Below are 19,429 nucleotides of genomic sequence, written 5' to 3' on the forward strand. Positions count from 1 at the left end.
CTTGGGAGCAGAATGAGAGCAAAAGGAGAAAATCAAAATCAGAGAAAGAACTGAGAATGTGCTGTGCTATGTGAGTTAGTGGGTGACCTCTATTTTATAACTGGGACATCAAAGGCTGTAAAGCCAGATGCTATTTAAGAGCCAAGAAATTCCCTTCATTTTTACTATAAAAGGACTGGCACACATATATTATGAAGGATTTCAAATTGGTCATAAGAAAAGAAAAAAAAAGCCTTCAACACTAGTCTTCTACTGCAAACACCTCTGTTTAAATATCTCAAATTAGACTTTGTTGGAAAAAAAGATACTGGCACACTCATAACCTGACATACTTTCCGTTATAAACTCATTTCTTGTGTAAACTCTGAACGTACGAGCTATAAATAGCACCTTGACTACAACATAGACTTTCATTGTGTACTCTGAATTCAGAAACAATATTTAGACTTTAACTGATTTCTTTCTTTATAATTCTTCATCACTTCTACCATTTATTTACTATTTATTTACCTTTTAATAAAATTTTATAAGAAACTTTTTCCATATTATTCAGGCAGGAAATAAAAGATGTGTTGGCAGGGAAAGGCCTCACAGTTGCTGCTCAGTGAGCAATACAGTGCAGTTCCTTGCTGTGCCATGGCATAACAAGCAGTAAACTCCAGGAAGAAAGAACACCCAGGACTATGGTGCAGTATCTTTTGATTTAATATCTAACCTCCCTGTGCTCACTTCAAAGGTTTGTGGCTGTTAAGCACCTCACTTTATTAGTCATCTGTGATTTTAGCCAAACTAATTTTTTTTACCTTTCCTCAGAAGCTTTGTTTCCCTTCATGAAAACTTTTTAACCGTTTTCCACTGTGCTTCCACCTGCATGTTCACCTCCAGCTTAAAAGTTCTCTCTTCTTGTGTTTACATGGTAAAAAAATAAGGGAATAAAATCTAACTACCTAGCATTTCCTAGGACATCTAGAAATAGATCCTCTGGATGTTCTAAAACACCTAAAACAATGCTACTATCTGGGAAAAAGAAATATCTATGAAAAAATTAACTAACCAAACAAAAAAACCTATGGTAAACTTTTCTAAAGTATATCAAGGTATTTGAGACCGCAGGTTTTTAATGTTTTACAAGGATAAAGATGATAATCATCATAGAATCATAGAATCACAGAATGGTTTAGGTTGGAAGGGACCTTTCCAGGGCATCTAGTCCAACCCCCCTACAGTGAGCAGGGACATCTTCAGCTGGATCAGGCTGCTCACAGCCCTGTTCCTAATATCTGTACACACAGCGTCCATTTTGCAGGCCATCAGAAAAAAGGAAAAGTGATCTAACTTTTTGGGGTTGGCAAAACAGAGTAGTGAGTACTGTCAAATACAAATGTTTGGGTTTTAGCATGCAAGAGGAGTGGATAAACAACACTGTCTATAAGTCTTGGTCACTAAAGCAAAGGTTATTAATTTCAAAAGAGACATCCACAGATTACTGTAGTGATATGCTATAAAATCAGTGAACATTTTCAGCAGTGCAATATCCTGACCTGAAAATGTTTTCTGGCAAACTGTTCCATGCTGTTCTGTTATTTGAGTCTCACGGTGACTTTGTACAATATCTCTGAGCAGTGCACAGGATGCAGTTATTGCATAGACACTGTAAATGGAATTAGTCCCCATCTGTATATATTGGTGTATTTAAGATTCTCTGCCTAATGGATCTGTACAAACAACAAGAGCCATAAGATTTCTTTTAAATTAACTTGAATTAACAATCCTCCAATGCTTTGACACAGAGAAGATCACATACTCTGATAAATTAATCCTTCCTTCAGCACATGGAGAAATAAAACCTTTATGACAGTAGCAACCCATCTAACTCAAGGAGCTAGGATGGAATACAAGATATATTGACATGACAGATCATGTTGTTGGCCAGCATATGAAATAATTTTACCTGCTTTGAATATGCAGTAAGAAATACCTGAAAGTATTCCCATTAAGTCTATGAATTTATAAATTAATCATACCAGATTATAAAATATAAAAATATATATATTTATATAATTATATAAATATATATAATTATATAATATATATATAAATATATATTTTAAAGGGAGGATAAAGTCAGAAAATCAAAATGAACATTATTGGCCTCTGACTCAATGAACCAGAAGACATTAGCATATGCAATCTTTACAGTAATTATTTAACATTTTCAATCTGCTGTATTAACCTTTGAAGAAGTAAACAATGGAAAGTTACATGACTATTTTCAACAAAGCGTGAGCCAAACCTGCCTTTTTTGTCTTCTTCATATGCAACAATAACCTCATTGCTCAAAGCACTTGGACCAGATTTTTATTTGCCTTCTACCTGTGTAGACATTTACATCTTTGTAAAGCAAATGCATAGCATTCACATACAATATATCTTAAACAAGGTGAATAATGGGGGTTCCCTTGCATTGAAAAAGGTGTACAAATTTCCATATTTAAATTCTATTACTATATGTATTCTTTTAGTTTTAACTTTGGTCACTAAACTGTGTATAGATATAAGTGACAAGCTGAATTTTTTGTAGGTTCTTGTGTTGTTTCCACATCTTCTACACTCTGTGTAGTTTGTTGTATTTTTTCTAGAAGCAAATAGAAAAGTTTTGGGGGCAGAATATGACTTGTTTTTTAAACTATGCAATTCCCAGTACCCTCAGGCTATCTAAATTCTTTTCTTTACCTACATTCCTGTTTTCATCCTCTTACTTTCTTGTAGTCTTTAAAATGCAGGCATCTCTTCTTTATTTGGAATAATGACTATTTGAAGTACTACAGAAGATGACAGCCCCAAGCAATATGAATGCTGAGATCCGATCCAGCTTCTGGAGGAATTCTTGTTTTGGGCTAGCCTGCTGTGATTCAGTGTTGCGCAAAAGCTCATAAACCCCTTTGGAAGCATGAGCTTAGCATAAAAACAATGACATGGTATCAATTGAGCAACAGTTGATGATATAGATGTACTCTCTGTTTGATTCCTCTGGATTTCCTTTATTATAATCCCTCCCAAAGCCATTGGAGATGGTCAGGATTAGACTGGCTTTCATGAAGGCAACTATACACTTTCTGGGATGGTGTCACAAGATGAAATATATATGGCACTGAGCTGGAGGTAATAATATGCTTCACTTGACTGAACAGGTTGCACAGCCACATTTTATAGCTGGCTCTATACCACTAGCAGATAAAGTAATGAGTTTGCCTACATGAATACCTGTACCTTTATACCATCCCCGTGAAGAGGGGAAGTTTTATCATCCAATTTTTATAGATGGAGGAATGAAGGACTAAGAGCTCCCAGCTTAGTCAAGGTCATGCCAGGATTTAAGTCTGAGCAGGGAACTGAAACTATGCTTCTCAACCAACAGTAAAATACCTTTACTGTAAAACTTCTTAACTACTCAGTAATACTTTCTTCCCTGTTGCAAGTAATGCATAATTAAAAGATAACAATTAATATCTGTTTTCAGATGCTTGAATCTCAAGCTGATATTGTGTTACATCCTCTCTGTTAGTACAGCAACCACAGTTTGTCCCTTCAAACAGCAAGGAGTTAAGATGGCAATAAAGATTCCCTGTAAATCTTTTGTGGGCACTCCATTATGCACCAAGAAATTCTCAGTCTCCATGGCAGGGAGATATAAGCAGTTAGGTGCTGGTCTTCAGATTTTCAATAAAGTTGACTGACTTGTAATCATTCTAGAATTCCTGCAGCAGTGAAATGACAAACACTATTAAAAGGATACAGCAAGCACTAACTTATCCCTAATGGTCTATTTTGTGGCTATGGACCTTTGGCTATCCTCAACTCTGATTTTATTTCAGAAGGAGGAAAGCAAAGGTCAGAATCATAGGCAAATCAGTTTGTTCATTCCTCACTGTCCAAGCAATACACTATATGGAATATATTTGAAGTCAATTTGAGATAAAAGATAACACTTCAAAAGGCCCTTTAGCACTGAATCAACCATGAAGTACCCATAGCTTGATGAGTCAATCTAGAGATGCTGATCAGTTTAGTGCTGGAGAATTGCATTAAAGGTCAAAGACAAGAGCAATTAAGGGCTGCATGATAGGAAACTGAAGAGGCAACTGGGAAACACAGTGTAAATGAGCCTCATGTTTTCTGTACCCTGTCTCTCTTTGCTTCCTTTGCTAGATTCAGCTAAACAGTTTTAGGGACTATTCAACATTTGACAGCAGTAGTTACCATGCACAGAAGTGGCAAGTTTTCTGCTCACCCCTCCCTGTTCTTGTCTGAGAAAAAACAATTTTGCAATTTTGATATTTTTTACTCTTTCTTTCCTGTTACTTTTGCCCTTCTTCCTCTTTCCTTGAATGGCATTGGAAAATGCTGCTAGAGTGGAGGTTTGACACTGTTTGGTAATATCACGTCCTTCTTTGTTCTTGTGCTTTTGTATATCCAAGCAGCCAAGAAAGAATCCACAGCCCTTTTTAGCTAAAATTAATGACTCCTTTTCAGTACAGTGAGTCTAGGTGATACATGAACAAATATGAGTTTGACTGTAGGAGTCTAGTCCGGCCACGCTGCACACAGCAGGGTCAGGTAGAGCTGGCTGCTCAGGGCTGTGTCCTGTTGGGTTTGGACTGTCTCCAAGAATGGAGCTGCTTCCACCATCTCAGGGCAACCTGTTCCAGTGATCAGTCACCTTAACAGTTTTCTCTTATGCTTAAACAGAATTTCTGATATTTTTGTGGGGGCCCCTTGCCTCGTGTTCATATCATTGGGCATCACTGAAGATGAGAATGCCCCTTCCAGTCTCACTGAACCCAGTGATACAAAGAATTGCTAGACCAAATCATGAGGTTAGGACTCTCTATTTTAATTCTGCAGCTTATATATTCAAGCTTTCCATTGTAAGCACAAAGACCAAAAAGACTTCTTTTTTGTGAGAGTCAAGACTCTCATCTAATATTATGACTTTAAAACTGGTGACCTAATAAAACAAACTTATAAAATGTTGTGAGAATTGCAAGAGTCGACTGTTATGATTTCTAGGCTATCTGCCATATTTAAGCTTCCATGACAGAGGAATATGAACCAAATTCTCCTTGAGGTAAGCCCACATGTATTGCCCTCGTGCTATATTGTCCTTACTGAAGTCTGGGAAGAGCTTATAGAGAATCAGAATTGCCTTTTAAAATTTTTTCAGATCTGCAAGATCTCCTAAAATGACAATATGCATCCTAAAAACATAGGAAGAAAATGTTACAGCTGTCGACAAGTTTAATTTGTCCTTTTGTTCATATTTATTTGCACATTGCACGGTAACTTGCAAACCTTTAATTGCAAAAGAAGAGGCGTATTCTTACTTCTGGTTTTCCTCTAAACTACAAAGACTATCTATAAATTTCCCTGAACTAGACACAATGGGACTGTGAATCCATTGCCAAAAGAGCCATTGCTAATAGGTGGCATTTCTGTGAACTTAGAAGAAAGCCAAAATTTATTGAACCAAGACCCTGGATTTCTAAGGACTTTGGGTGATAGTTTAGGCCATGTTCAAGCCTGGTATAAGAAATATGCTAAATGGGCTATTTGATGTCAAAGGAAGTCAAAGACAGTGTGCTTCACATTGGAGACCCCCATCTCCCTCTCTTTAGAGATATTTGTTAGGGTGAGCTCTTGCCCTCCAACATATGGGCTCCATTATTACACTACATCTGTAAGATTTTATATAACTTTTATGTGAGAAACTCAATATAAACTGGACAGTTGGTACTAATATATATTTTTTAAAAACCCATAAAAACTGTAAATCATAGTTCCATGGCAGTTTCTGGAGTAATAAGAAAATAAATAAAAATGATTCAATGAATATAATTGTCCGCAGAAGGAGTGTTGTTTTCTGAGATGACTATTTTGCAAAATGCAAGTCACAGATGTAAATATAGATTTGCTCAAACTCATCATCAACTAGAAACAAAAAGTCACATTTCCCCACTATAATGTCAGAATAAGGCTGAAGTCCAAACAAACAAATTGCAGTAATTCAGTAACGGTGCAGTCCTGAACCATCATTCCTCAGATAAAATAATAGAATCTGCATCAGTCATCAAATGCACCAAAAATAAGTCACCCTTACAACATGACTTGACAGGATCTATGTCTCCTGGTCTGGAAATAAATGTTTGTTCTTTCCCTTGACACTTACAGTGTTTTCCATAAATGCGGTAGCTTTAGTTTTCTGATAGACGACCATTATTCCTTGGCAATGTTCTTTTTCAGTGACATTATCTCATAATTCTCTGTGAATTTTTTCCTGCTTGATGCTTCTTGAAAAAAGTAAATCCAAAGTTCTATGAACCTGATACCTAAAATGAATCACCCTGTCCAGTGATATGCATAGATGAGGACACTTCTTTCATCTCAGATTTGCAGTACATGATAAAAATAAGTAATTCTCAAGCTCCATTTACCCAGATGATATTTGAAACCAGACTGGACTCAACCGTATCTGCAAAGATCATGTATTTGAGTTACTACATTCAAGAACAAAGAGTTATGTTCATGAGCCACAAACTGAAAATTCATTAACCTCTTTAGGTTTTGTTAGTCTCCTGCTTGTTTAGATGCGGGAGCAAGTAATAATATTCAAAAGTTTTTCTCCCAGACAAAACTATCTAATTCAGTAGAATGGTAGAAAAGTTGTCCAAAAGAGAATCAAAGGGAGTCAACACCTTCATAGTTCCATCCATTTTGTCTAAAAGGTTATTGAAAACTGAAACAATGGGACTACACAGGCTTTCCCGGCAACCTATGCCTGAGCAGTCTTAACATTTAGAAATCTCTTTTTCCAGTCTTTCTTCCTGCAATATGCACCCAGTACTTCTCCTTTTCTCTGCTATAGACAGAGGGAGCGGATGATTTACTCTATCTTTGTAGCATCTTTTTATGACTTAAGGACTATTATCATGCTTGTCCTTCAGTGCATTCATCTTTAGGCTAGGCTAGGCTAGGTTAGTTTTTCAGTTGGTTCTTCCAACTCATCCTTTCTAAAACGTCGTTTTTATTATTTTCCTTATTCTTTTCTTTAGCTGGTCTATACAGCTCTCAAGATGCAGTACCTAGCACCAGAACAAGCTCAAATGAATCCTTAACCTGTACTCATCTTTGTAGATTGTTTTCTTTTTGCCTCAGTTTATCACATTCTATTTACTAAAAAGATTTTTTTTTCAGATTTTTTTTCCAGTTAGTCAAGAACATTTTAACTTCAAAGCATAGCTTCCAAAACAATGCAATCTCTCCCTATTTTGTGTTTTTTAAAAACTTAAGCATATTTTCTATTCCATTATCCAAGTTACTAATAAAAATATTGATGAGTACCAAAGCCGACTAGCCCTGGCAAAATCCCATTTGATGTGTGCTTCTATTTTCACAGTGAGCTATTGATTTCCTAACCAGTTTTGAAAATGTGTCACACTAGTTTTATCAAGACAATATCTTCCTAGCTTGCTTATGAAGATCTTATACATGCCACTATCATTCTCCCATCCTACTGGGGAATGCCTTACTGGATTTGAAGGTTTTTTCTTATTGTCTGATTTGATCAGAGTGGAACATACATTAAAATGCAGATGCAATCAGATATGAAGATTGCTTTGGAAAAATGTAATGGTTGCATCCTTCTTTTAGCTTGCTCATGGGGAAAAACAGAATGAAATGCTTGGAAACTGGATGCAACAACGTATTATTGGCTAAAAGACCAGATGTTGGTATTAAAAAGAACCATTCAGACACATAGACAAATGTTTTATTATTCTTTTGATCTCATCTGAGAGATTCTTGGTTAAAAATTGCCTTTTTGTTTTTTTGTCCTGCTGGATTTCCCAGGGCATATCACTGTTTATTTAATTGCACAGCACCTTTGGCTCCTGTACATACATTCTACTTCTACCTGCTCTTTCCTGCTTTTCATATTTTTTGTTGTCAGCATGAGACCAGCATGTCACACATCTGGAGTGCAACTGGTTTTTCTCTGGCACATGGTTTACAGGCTCAAGGGACCTGTGTTGAAAGACATATAACTCCTGCCGCAGCTAAGCGCTTCTATCATCTGTCTCGTACTATGTTCTCCCTTAAGTGTGGGGCGTAAGGGACCAGGTGACTTCAAACCAGCTCAGGGAACAGTCACATCAGTGTGCCATACCAGGCACCAGCCCCTAGGCAAATGACTCTGAATATGGTGCCTCTTACCCTGGCACTAAAACATGTCGATAGCCCATCTTTTTAGCAAAAGTTACAGCTAATCTATTGATTTCTGTGCCTTTTCTCATACACAACCACATGTGAGAGAACAGATGTGCAATATAATGTGGCCAGATTATAATCTGGTTTACCAAATCCATAATCAATATTGAAGAGCAAAAACATAGTTGTCTGTAGTTATCTTTATAAATAACAGCTGAATTACCATCCACTCTACTCACTGTTTCAGCTGGCCAAAATCTGGAAAAAAATTGAGAGATCAGCATCTTTACTGTCTCTTGGCTCAAAGAAATGACCATTAAGTCCCCAAAGTACATCAGAACAGCATGACATGGTATACGTGACCACCACATGCACAATGAATACACAGTCACTGCATTAATACAGTTTTTTTAATCATTTAGGTTGGAAAAGCCCTTTAAGATCATCAAGTTCAACCATAGTTTATTTCAGTACACCAGTGAAAATGTGTTCTAATCATACCAATCAAAGAAAAAAACACAGTAATATCTGAACATAAAACCAAACCAAACAAAAAAACCTGTCTGCCTGCTTGAATTGCTAATAAAAGCTGAAGCACTCTTAATACAAATATTTTAAATCTATACAATCAATGCTGTTAAGTAAGTTACAAAGACTCAGCAAAACTTGACATTTTGCTTCAGACATTTGGAAATCTGGAAACATAGTTTATCTGAAAATAACAATGTGCCCATTAATCCTTCAGGTTATGCATGAAATTAAAACCGCAGAGCTTCACTACTGCATGTACAGCATCTCAGGTGTTAGAAAATGGGAGCAAATTACCTTAGACAATAAGCAGCGTGTATCAGAAGGTGGCAGCACCATTATTGTCTGCTATAGTTGCAACACGTGAATCACTGCAATTTCAGTAAAAGAACTACTGCACCTACTGTAACACTATTTTTCTCTGTTACAGTTCTTATGAATCTCTTGGTTGGACCCCATACTATAATGTTTTCACAGCCATTACATAAGAGGAAAATTTGCAATGTACTTTTCCCATTTCTAGGCAGTATTTTTCTATGTGACTCGGCTGGGTTTTTCTTTTGCCTGAAAGTATGTTTATGGAAAAAGACAACTACTGCATAGATATTTTGGGGTGTAGCATGTATTTTCTCAAATATTAATAAATAGATGAGTAGTTATTCAGTTCAGTTGGATAGCTTGGGAAGTTATTTTAGAAATTGAAGTTTTTTCCCTGCATTAAACATGTACTACTTCTACAGAGAGATACCATAGATGCAGGTCCTAATTCCTCTACTCCTTGTAAATGTGCACAGTTTTACTTAACACTTTACTGACATCACTGCAGTACTCATGCCTGTAAAGCTAAACAGATTTGCAGGTTAGGAGCTTTATGTACTGCTTTTTGATCAGCCATGTGTTATGGATGCCATTCTGCAAATAGATGAATAGTTATATTCACTGAGCCCTGTCTGAGTTTCTATTGATTTCACTGAATTACTAATGTAAGTAAAGTTGCTTATAGATTGTTTTGGTGGATCAGAATCCCACAGCACAGTGGTATAGTACCATGCTTTTTGTGTATATGATATTCCAAATGCAAGTGTTGAGCAGTGATAGCCACTAACTAGAGGAACAACGAATCGCCAGTTTTAAAACAATGGAGAGTAATAGCCTGTATGCTAAAAACTACATATCAACAGCAGTGTGCCATTCTACACAATCAATTTTCAATCACCAGGCTCCAAAAAATCGATCATATATTCTAACAGGGCATATGAGCATGTATATATATTTATATGCACGCATACATAGGCATAGATGCACACAGACCACCTCTTCTCTGTGTGTATAGGCATTATTGTAGGCAAGGAATTCTGAATGCAAAAAAATGTTAATCACAATATATGGCCATATACCTCATGGTGCAATGCACTAATACTTATTGATAACACCTCAGATGATGAGTTACCAGGTACCATAACATAAGCAGTGTAAATTAACATGATACAGCATACAAAAAAATCCCAAACAAACCCAAACTTAATACATCTACTTGCAAAAGTATGGACCAAAATTTGTCAAACCCAAAATTGAACTACCTCTAAGTAACTTTTAATTCTTTTTCCCATGGAGTAGTTTGAAACATTTGTTTTCTACTCCTTAGATTTCTGCCAAACACATTTCTAATCTAACCTGTCTCCATTTTCCATATGTTCCTTGTAGGCTGCAAGCATTTAAAGTAATTAGGAGATATTATTAATGGCAAGCTGTCTCAAGATAATGGTCCTCTGCTATTAGACAAATGCCAAGATGACATTTTTTGAAGCAAGAGGGATATATTCAGGGACATTCTTCTGGTCTCATGGTTTTATTTCTGTTATGCCAGACAATTAACAATGTAGATCCTGCTGTAATATCTGATGTGCCCTGCTCTAGGAAATGGCAGTGACTCTGTGCTGGTGACACTAGCGGAAAGCTTTGTCTGGGAGATACTCTGTGGCCTTGCAAAGACTCTCATTAATACAGCTTGGTTCTGATTCCATTAGCAGCCTTTGTGATTCACAGTACTAGGCCAGGTAGAGCTAAAAAGAAAGGTAGCCACCTATGAAGCATAGCATCAAATCAATTAGCCCATTTCCTGCTCTGGTATTTTACCTTCCTCGACTTTTATTTGTAAACTTTGCCTGATTAATGGAAAGGCAGATTTCCTTCTCCCTTTAGCCATTAACTCATGCATCATGTTAACAACCTTCTATGGCAATATTTCGTATAACTCCTGAGAAAAGTTTTCAAAGTAGTCAGTGCAGATTACTGCTCTGTGCCTTCTTAATGCATGCTTTAAATGTTTGTTTTCAGAGCCACTGACCATGTTGACGACTTCCACTCTGTTGTACTCATTAAAAGGAAACAAAAAAAATGTGTTTTCAAAGCTAAGTGAATGAGAAGGACACAGAAATTTTTTGTTCTGCTCAGTATGATGTTGCCATTTGATTTGCTGCTCAGACAGTGATGAAAATCAGGAGGAAGTGAAGCTGAGGGAGCTTGGCTTTGCCAAGTATTTTAGCACTTCTTTGCTCCAGTAGCCATTGTGGCACTTACTTGAAAAATGTAGGATCAGAACCATAGATTCATCACTTGGTTTAGGGGCCTAGGAGATGAATGCAGTGGAAGCTGTGGTCATGGTGAAATTTTAAAAAAAGCTTAGGAAATGGCAGCAGTGAGTGCGTCACATAGCATAAAGACAGTCACAAAGTATATCTGGATTGATGTATGCCTGCTTAAAACTTTGTGTTTCTTGGGGTCCTTTAGACCTATGAGAATTGACAGCACCTGAACCTCTACTGCTGAATAAACAATCCAGTGGACCAAAAAGCAATCTTCCCTTCCCTGATAAAGATAAAGGACAGTCCAAGCAACAAGTGTGTGTGAGGTCTGAGGAAGGCGGAGAAAAATGACATACACAGAAAAAGAAGATGGAGAGGGTTTGTGACCTTTTATTAGCCATCAGAAATGATGCGACATTTTCTTTGTCTATGCCCATCATTGACAAAATATTCAGGGACAAAACAAAAGGGGGTTTAACAAAAGCACATCCTACATTTCCCCAGGGAGGCATCACGGTGCCAAGCCTGACGATATTCAAGAAGCACTTGGCCAACACCCTCAGAGACACGGTGTGAATTTGGGGCTGTCCTGTGCTGGGACAGGAGCTGGACTCGGTGATCCCTGCGGGGCCCTCCCAGCTCAGGACATTATGTGACTCTATGATTCTACATAATAAAGGAGTCTTGGAAGGAGCTTTGAAATCCTTACTGCGGAACATAGCTTCTCCTGCCACAATATTTGTACAGAAATCTCTTCACTTTTACAGTAACAGCTCAGTGTGTCAATCTAAGTGTTAACTTGTGGTTATTTGTAACTGAATGATTTAACAATTATTTGGAAATAGATATTAGTGGCAAATTACATTAAATAAAAGCTGAATTGATTTTTATCAGATCTAACAGGCACTTAAAAAGCATAAAGAGCCTCCCCAAAATATCTGTGAAAGAAAAAAAGTGCTAGCTGGTCGTTTTTACTGGTAAAACCGAATAAAACTAACTGCTTACTCTTAAATTGCCCCTGGATTAGTTACAGACGTTCTCAGAGATCTTTTGAAAGACTATTTGCAATATCCACTAGGTGGCATACAGTGACCACGTTTAGGTCGTCTTATCTCCACAAAACCTCCCATTCATAGAGCAGATAAAGAACTGCATTATTAATTTATACTGCTGCATCCACTCTACTCCTAATATTTGTTTAGCCAGCTGTTTCCTCTAATCCTCCTTAAACACCATTGATTGAAATCCTAAGTATGTTCAGGCTTTTTTTTTTACCCCAAAGAACATTTTGTTACCTACAAGTTACAAGCTACCTTTTCAAGTGCAGTACTGTACGCTACAGTTACTAACAGTGGAGACAGAATGTCTAATACTTCCTCACAAGCAACAGAAGCAGCTTGTCATATGAAAATAGGTTTTTTTTTTTCCCCAATCATTTCATTTTCAGAGAGTTTTAAGTAATGAAATACACTGTCAGGTCTACAACGAAACAGAAATGCAAAGTATTTCAACTTCCAAGGATAGCTTAACTACCGCTTCAGTGAAAAGGCAAATGAAAGGCAGAAAAATATTAATTTCAGTTCTCACATTTTAATCCTTGCAGTGAATTGGAAAACTTTGAATATATTTAAATATAAGTAATTGCAAAGTCACTCTGCACCTGAAGATCTCAAAATGCTTTTTAAAGGTTGGTCAATATTATTTCCAGATTTTTACTGAGGGGCAAGAAGGTTAAGTGACTTGATTAAGTAAGTATTGATAACAGTTCTTTTGGCTCCAGACTGTGACCAATAGTGGACAAAAGTATTTGTTTTAGTCACACAGCAGCATAAAATCAGAGATGCTCAGGACATGCAGTACAAAATGCGCTTCTCGTACTTTTACAAACTGTAAAAACAAAGGTGCACTGCGGCATGCCACAGAAACCCTCCACGCTTTTCTGAAACCTCTCCCCCCACAGCCCCAGGCCTTTGTACTACTTCAGGGGTTTTTAGTAGCTGCTGGTTGTTTAACCATGCTAACTGAAAATGAGAGGAAACTGAACCCGCTAGGTTTATAATGAAAGGATGCTTTGCTGTGAATTACACTGTCAGTCACATCTCTGGAGAAGACATTGCTGTGGATAATACTTTTCTTCATAATGACAGAGGGTTTTTTTCTCTTTCTTATTGGAATCTGCTTATACATTCAGGAATCTTATTAGGAAGACAGGCCTTCTGGCACAATTTCAGTGCAGAGCAGCAGTGCCTTGATTATTACATTGACATTTTTTTATTTAACTCGAAAAAGCTGCTCTCTACAAAATTATTTTTCCCATTTTGCTTTAACTGTTGTGTTGAAAAGTATCTCAACTTTTTCTCTTTTTCTGTTTCTTCCTGCGTTCTTCCTTCTTTCCCCTTTCCCCTTGTCACTGAATGTAATACAGGTAAGCATGTACCAGTTAGAGTCTCAGATAATGCATTCAGAGCAACTCCACTTAGCTATGCTTTACTGGAGTTGAAGATCTGCCTCCATTAGATATGAAAAACCAAGGAAGCATGAACTGTCTCTTTGTAGCACGAGGATTTGGCATTCTGCATGACACGCCTTGGCGTGAGACTGCTGACTCCTGGTTCCCTCTCCATAGGAGCTGATAATAATTTTCCTGTTTATGATGCATTTCTGTACCATGCTGAAAATACTCTCTCTCTCGAAACAGTGTTTATTGAGAGGGTGTGTATCCAGTTACACTGCATCTATGTTTTCAACTACCACATCATACAATGTTTTCCTAACAAAACAATAGGAATCTTTCCAGACTACTTCTTTCGACATTGAGGCATTAAAACAGTCTTGCGAGCCATACAAGCTCACTGCTGTTAAAAATCTACGATTCCCTTGTTCACATTGCCAGGTTCCCAGAGTCTCCTGAAGGTGTTGTATCAGTTACATGACATCACACAGCAACGTATATGGCAACATTTTCTGCCCTGAAAGATCCCAGCAGTAATAAATCCCCTTTCTAATGATATAATTAGCAATAAACGTCCTTAACTTGAACATGCAAATGCTTTCCAACCCTTTATATGTAAACCTACCACAGAAGTAGTTTTGCCATGAAAAACATTTTGAATTACACCTTTGTATGTATTTGACCCCCAGAATCAAATAAACAGCCAGTAAAATGATACAGTTATTATAGCCATGTACCAGTTAATATGCAGCTACACATTGAAAATTCTGTGGCATCCTAACTTTCTTGGTGAGTGGAGACAATACAGAAACCTGTGCCAAATGTTATTTGAGCTTTCTGTGACAATAAATGGCCAAATAAGACATCAATATGTTATTTATCACATCTTATCAAAATCTTTTTCCTTCTAACTGGATGGTCAGTACTTTATGCAAATCTACTTCCAGCCCTTGAAATTCTTGCTTAGTCTATCACCCTCCTTTTCCTACATCTTAAAAACTCCCAAAAGCATCTGACTGGATGGAGAAATCCCTCAAGAAAGACAAATCTCTGTGAAATGTATAAGCCCATAGGAGGAAGCCACAGAGCAGAAGCATAGAACTTTTGTCTTTCAGACGGAATCTGCAGTTGCAATATGATCTCTCTTTTGGTAACGCAGAGCACTTAAAGTCAAACACATCGAAGTTAGCCAGTTTCAATCTGTCTTTCGCTCTCACCCCCCACCTCAGCTGCCAAATTAGATCGTTTGAAAATCCCTTCAGTGCAGCCCTGGAGCTGATGCCACAGACATTGCTTACTGGATCCCCATCCAATTTAGAGAAATAAAAGAGTAAAAAACTTTCCCAAAAGTTTGATTTTTTTTTTACCTTGCGCAGAGCTCCTGAGTTGAGATGCTCTCAGAACTCTCCAGCAGTTTGAAACAGAGGACAGCGAAGTGCAGAGGAAGTTTTTGGTGCTCACCTTAAGTCAGTGTGTGCGTGTGTGTGTCTATGTCCCGAATGTCTCTTTGTGGCTCTGGGTGGCAGAGGACCTGATTCAGGGGAGAGCCACTTTCTCACCGAGAGGAAAAGAAAAGCAACACGTCATGAGTTAAGTACGCCTCCAAGATGTCTTAATTACAGCTCAACATGCTTTCCATTCAGACCCCAGGAATGAGAGGAAAAAATAAACCCACACACGCGGTTTCTCTCTCTCACACACACCCACACCCACCCACTCTGTCCCAGCACGCTGCCCTGTCCCTCCAGGTCCCTGTCCTCACCCCTTAGGTCCTGCCCTCCCAGATCCACACCTAAAAAAGCCTCTCACAACGCACACAAGTCCCGAGCTAAAAACTACACGGGCTTAAAAAAAAAAAAAAAAAAGTGAAAAAAAAAAAAGTTGGTACTGTTCCTCATGAAGGGATCATTGAATTTAGGGTTTTAAGGTGTGTGACACCCTGAGAAACATGATACTTCTGACCACTTGCCTCCGCTCACTCCCAGCCCCCGCTTATTTACCCCCCACCCTACCATTAACTCCAAGGGTGGGAACGTGGTTTCAGACAGGGAGAAAGTGATGCATGGAAGGCGGGGGGTGTGTAGTGGGGTGGAAACAGCTGGACCTAACAGGATGCTGTTGTGTTTTTGTTTTAGCCCCAACTTCCAATCGAATTATTAATCCAGGAAACAAGCCCAGCTTCTGTTATTGCACCCCACAGACAGAACATGCCTTGCTCGCAGCACTGGCATCACAAAACCCTAAAGTCAGGCAACTGTTGGCCCCAAGTCTTTAAGCAATTTCTAAACACCTCCTGGGGCCGAAGTGCTCTGCCAGCACCAAAAATCTCTGGATTATGGTTCATTTCACATCAGGAGACACACAAACCCGAAGGATTCTGCTAAAATCCGTGCTTTAACCCCCTAAATCCCGTGGCATGAAAAGCATACACACACTAAACCTTGCCTTTTACAGCTGCAGACAAAAGGTGCTGCCACTGTTGTACCTCTAAATGGTTCTGTTATTTAAAAAAAACAAAACAGTCAAACAAAACCAAAACCCCAAATCAAACAAGAAAAGAAGGAAGAAAAAAAAAAAAAAAGGCCATGCCTTGATGATGCACTACAGGTTGGCAAATTGGGGCCCAGATAATAGTATTTGAATAGAAAGCAGGTGTAGTTGCTCTTCCTTCACATGAAAAAAACAATAGGGCACTTGATGCATGACCTCCCAACAGTGGTAGGAAATGTACACCTGAACCCTCAACCTATAAATTCTGCTAAATTAGAAAAAAACAGGTAACATAGGCAACTTAGCCTTGCTGATTCATGTTATCCTCTTTTTTTCCCCTTTCTCCAATGCTAAACAGAAGAATGTAATTGTGTCACATCCACTGCAACTCTCCAGCATCATTTTTCAGCCTGGACCCTGCTCAGCTTTCATCATTGTGGGGTGTCAAACTCTCAGCCTGCACCATCAAAAGAGGCTGCAGCTCATCAATCCTACTTGATCAGGAAATGCCAGAACCTAACACATCCTGGTGCCAAAGCTCGCCTGAAGACACCGGTTTACCAGAGTCCCCAGGCAGGGCTCACCCACTGCTGTGTCCCATCAGCTCCCTCACAGCGGATCCCACTGGAAGGGGGAAAAAAATAACTGCAAACAGACGGACAGGGCTGCGCCCACAAGTGCCGGGGTGCCGGTTTGTGGTGGTGGAGGCGCAATGCTTTTCTCGGATGCCAGATAACGACGTTCAGGCGGCCACAAGTGAGGCATTTCGGGCGCCAAGGACGGACCTGGCGGCTGCGTCCCCTCCGGGGTCTGCTCCGGGTACGGCCCGGCCTGAGGCGGCCCCCGGGGACGGCGGGACCCGCGCCCCCTTCGTCCCGGGGCACCCCGGGCGTGCGGCCGGGGCCGCCCGCACCCTCTCGGGGCCGGGGTCGAGGCAGAGGGGGGACCCTCGGAGGCCCGGGTGGGGCGGCCGGGGGTGCCCCGCCCCGAGGCGAGGCGGGACGGGGACGGGACCGGGGACGGGACCGGGGACGGGACCAGCCCCTCCCGCCCGAACAAAGAGACGTTTCTTCAGGGCAGCGGGTGACCGTACCGCCCGGCCCATCCCCGCCTCCCGCCAGCGGCCTCCGCCGCGGAGGAAGCGGCCTCATATTTCAATAACAGAGGCAGCTTTGATGGGGCACTGCGCGAAAGCACACCTCCGGCGGCGGCGGGGCGAGGGGGGCCCGGGCCCGGGCCCGGGGCGCGGAGGGATACGGGCGCCGCGGCGTGTGGTGGTGCGGCGCGCGGGCTGCCGGTCTGAGGCGGCGGGGCGGGAGCGGCCTCGGCCTCGGCGGTGTCCCCAGCCTGGCCGCCACCGCCCCCCGCCTCGGGGCCCTTCTCGCCTCGGTTCCTCCCGTTCCGTCCCTGCCCACCGGGGAGAGGGGCGGCCCCGCGGGCCCACGGCCCCGGCTGTCCCGTGGCGGGACGTGAGGCGAGGCGCGGGTCCCCGCCGCTCCCCGCGCCGGGCAGCGCTGCGAAAGTGACCCGAGGCGGGCTTTCGCCGAGTTTTTCCGCTGCCGTTGTTTGTGAAGACGTTTCCTTCCCCGGCCCTCTCCTTCGGGTTGTTTGTGTTATTTGTAGGGGCGTTGGGGTTGTTTGTTGTTTTCTTCTTGAAGTGCTCAGCAGCGGCCTTTTTCCCCCTCTCTTTTTTCCTCTTAAGAATAGTTAAAATACTCTGAATGCTGGAAAGGGTCGTGCCGGCTGTAGCGCGGGAAGAGCCGGCTGAGAAATGGCCGTGCCTGGGGAAAGCTGCTGCGCTGAGGCGGGGCTGGCTGCCGGGAGGTGACGGGCTCCAGCTCATCTACACCACCGGCGCCTCGACCTAAAGCTTACGCTGTGGGGTTTGTGTCAGTGAGTCTTTTAGGGGCCCTATTTTTTGGTTTATGAGACAGTCATAAACCTAAAGAAACAATAGGTATTCCCCAGAAAGTGAACCTGTATGGATTTTCACTGTATTTTCCAGCTATAAATCAGGTGCAGGTAACTAGAGAATGAAACACCACAAAGTCTTAACATAAAGCCTTCTAGTATATCTTAAAATTAATTCTGGCACAGTATGTCACTGAAGACTTGCTAATAGAATGGTGTTAAATGTTGCCTACACAACATGGGTTTTTATAAATTACAGAGGCAGCAAGATCTTCTTGTACCGACCGTGGGCCAAGTGGGGGTGAAATGCTGTTTCTGGGCATCTAAAAGCATATGAAAAGAATGCTGGGATATTGTGTAAAGCCGCAAGCAGCATGAGTGAAATACCTACCCCTTCTTTTGCTAATGGATGGAGAAGCGGAAAGAAAGCAGTGGCATGTGGAAATTCCTCCCAGCTCCACTGTTATGAGAGTCCACAGCACTCCCTGAGTAGGTACAAAATGAAGGTAGTCTTTCCCCCCCCAGATCATTGATGAAGAAGTATCATCTCAGCACATTCGAAACAAATGGAAATGAAATTGAATTAGCTCATAAAATTCTGTTGTTCTCTCTTATTTTATGCCATTTTTTAAACTCTGAAATCCATATGCATACTGGGTTTAGGGGCTTTATAATCACAGCTAAATGCGTAGCTGGAAGCCTAGTGTGGAGTATTTGCTTAGAAACAATCCATGATTGAGGAAGTCCCTGAGCTGCTCATTGCTGGATACCAGGAGGATGCATCGGTGGAAGGGTAATTTTTTCTTTGCTCTTTTTTTCATAGCTGTCCTTCGGGCCCGCACTACAAGATGTTGCTGAACAAAATGCTGGGATATATGAACACTGTTTTGAGGCAGTATGAATGCTCCCATGTATTAAGTTCTAGCAAAATGTTGTCATCTTGCTGAGCAAAGATGGAGGCTCAAAACAAGCATGATGGTATTATAAGCTTCACTGAGGAAGACACGGTATTGCAGGAGTCGGGTTAAAAAAGAAAGCTCTGCACAGCGCAGCATGAGCTGTGCACTGTAGTGCACTGTTTCAGAGGTACTTACCTGGTTAGCACTCAACAAAGGTGGAAAAAGGCAATTTCATATTGTTTTGTCACATTTGGAGGCCTCATCTGCATATCTTGATATGATGTTTCTGTGTAAATACTGTA

General features: G+C 40.5%; 1 protein-coding gene across 4 annotated transcripts in view; it reads right to left on the bottom strand.

Moving 5' to 3' along the window:
• HAPLN1 (hyaluronan and proteoglycan link protein 1) overlaps nucleotides 1-17,597 on the bottom strand; it is a 68,023-nt gene extending 50,426 nt beyond the window's left edge. The window contains exons 1-2 of one of the 4 annotated variants that reach the window (XM_064438478.1): nucleotides 17,517-17,597; nucleotides 15,195-15,377 (exon numbers count right to left, since the gene is read on the bottom strand). The gene's annotated coding sequence lies outside the window, so the exon portion shown is untranslated. Of the gene's footprint in view, nucleotides 1-15,194; nucleotides 15,965-17,516 lie in introns of those variants that run through there. The other 3 variants (XM_064438479.1, XM_064438477.1, XM_064438480.1) reach the window with 3 other exon arrangements.
• Nucleotides 17,598-19,429: the final 1,832 nt, after the last annotated feature.

This window comes from Phalacrocorax carbo, chromosome Z (assembly GCF_963921805.1).
Source record: "Phalacrocorax carbo chromosome Z, bPhaCar2.1, whole genome shotgun sequence".
Classification (NCBI taxonomy): Eukaryota; Metazoa; Chordata; class Aves; order Suliformes; family Phalacrocoracidae; genus Phalacrocorax; species Phalacrocorax carbo.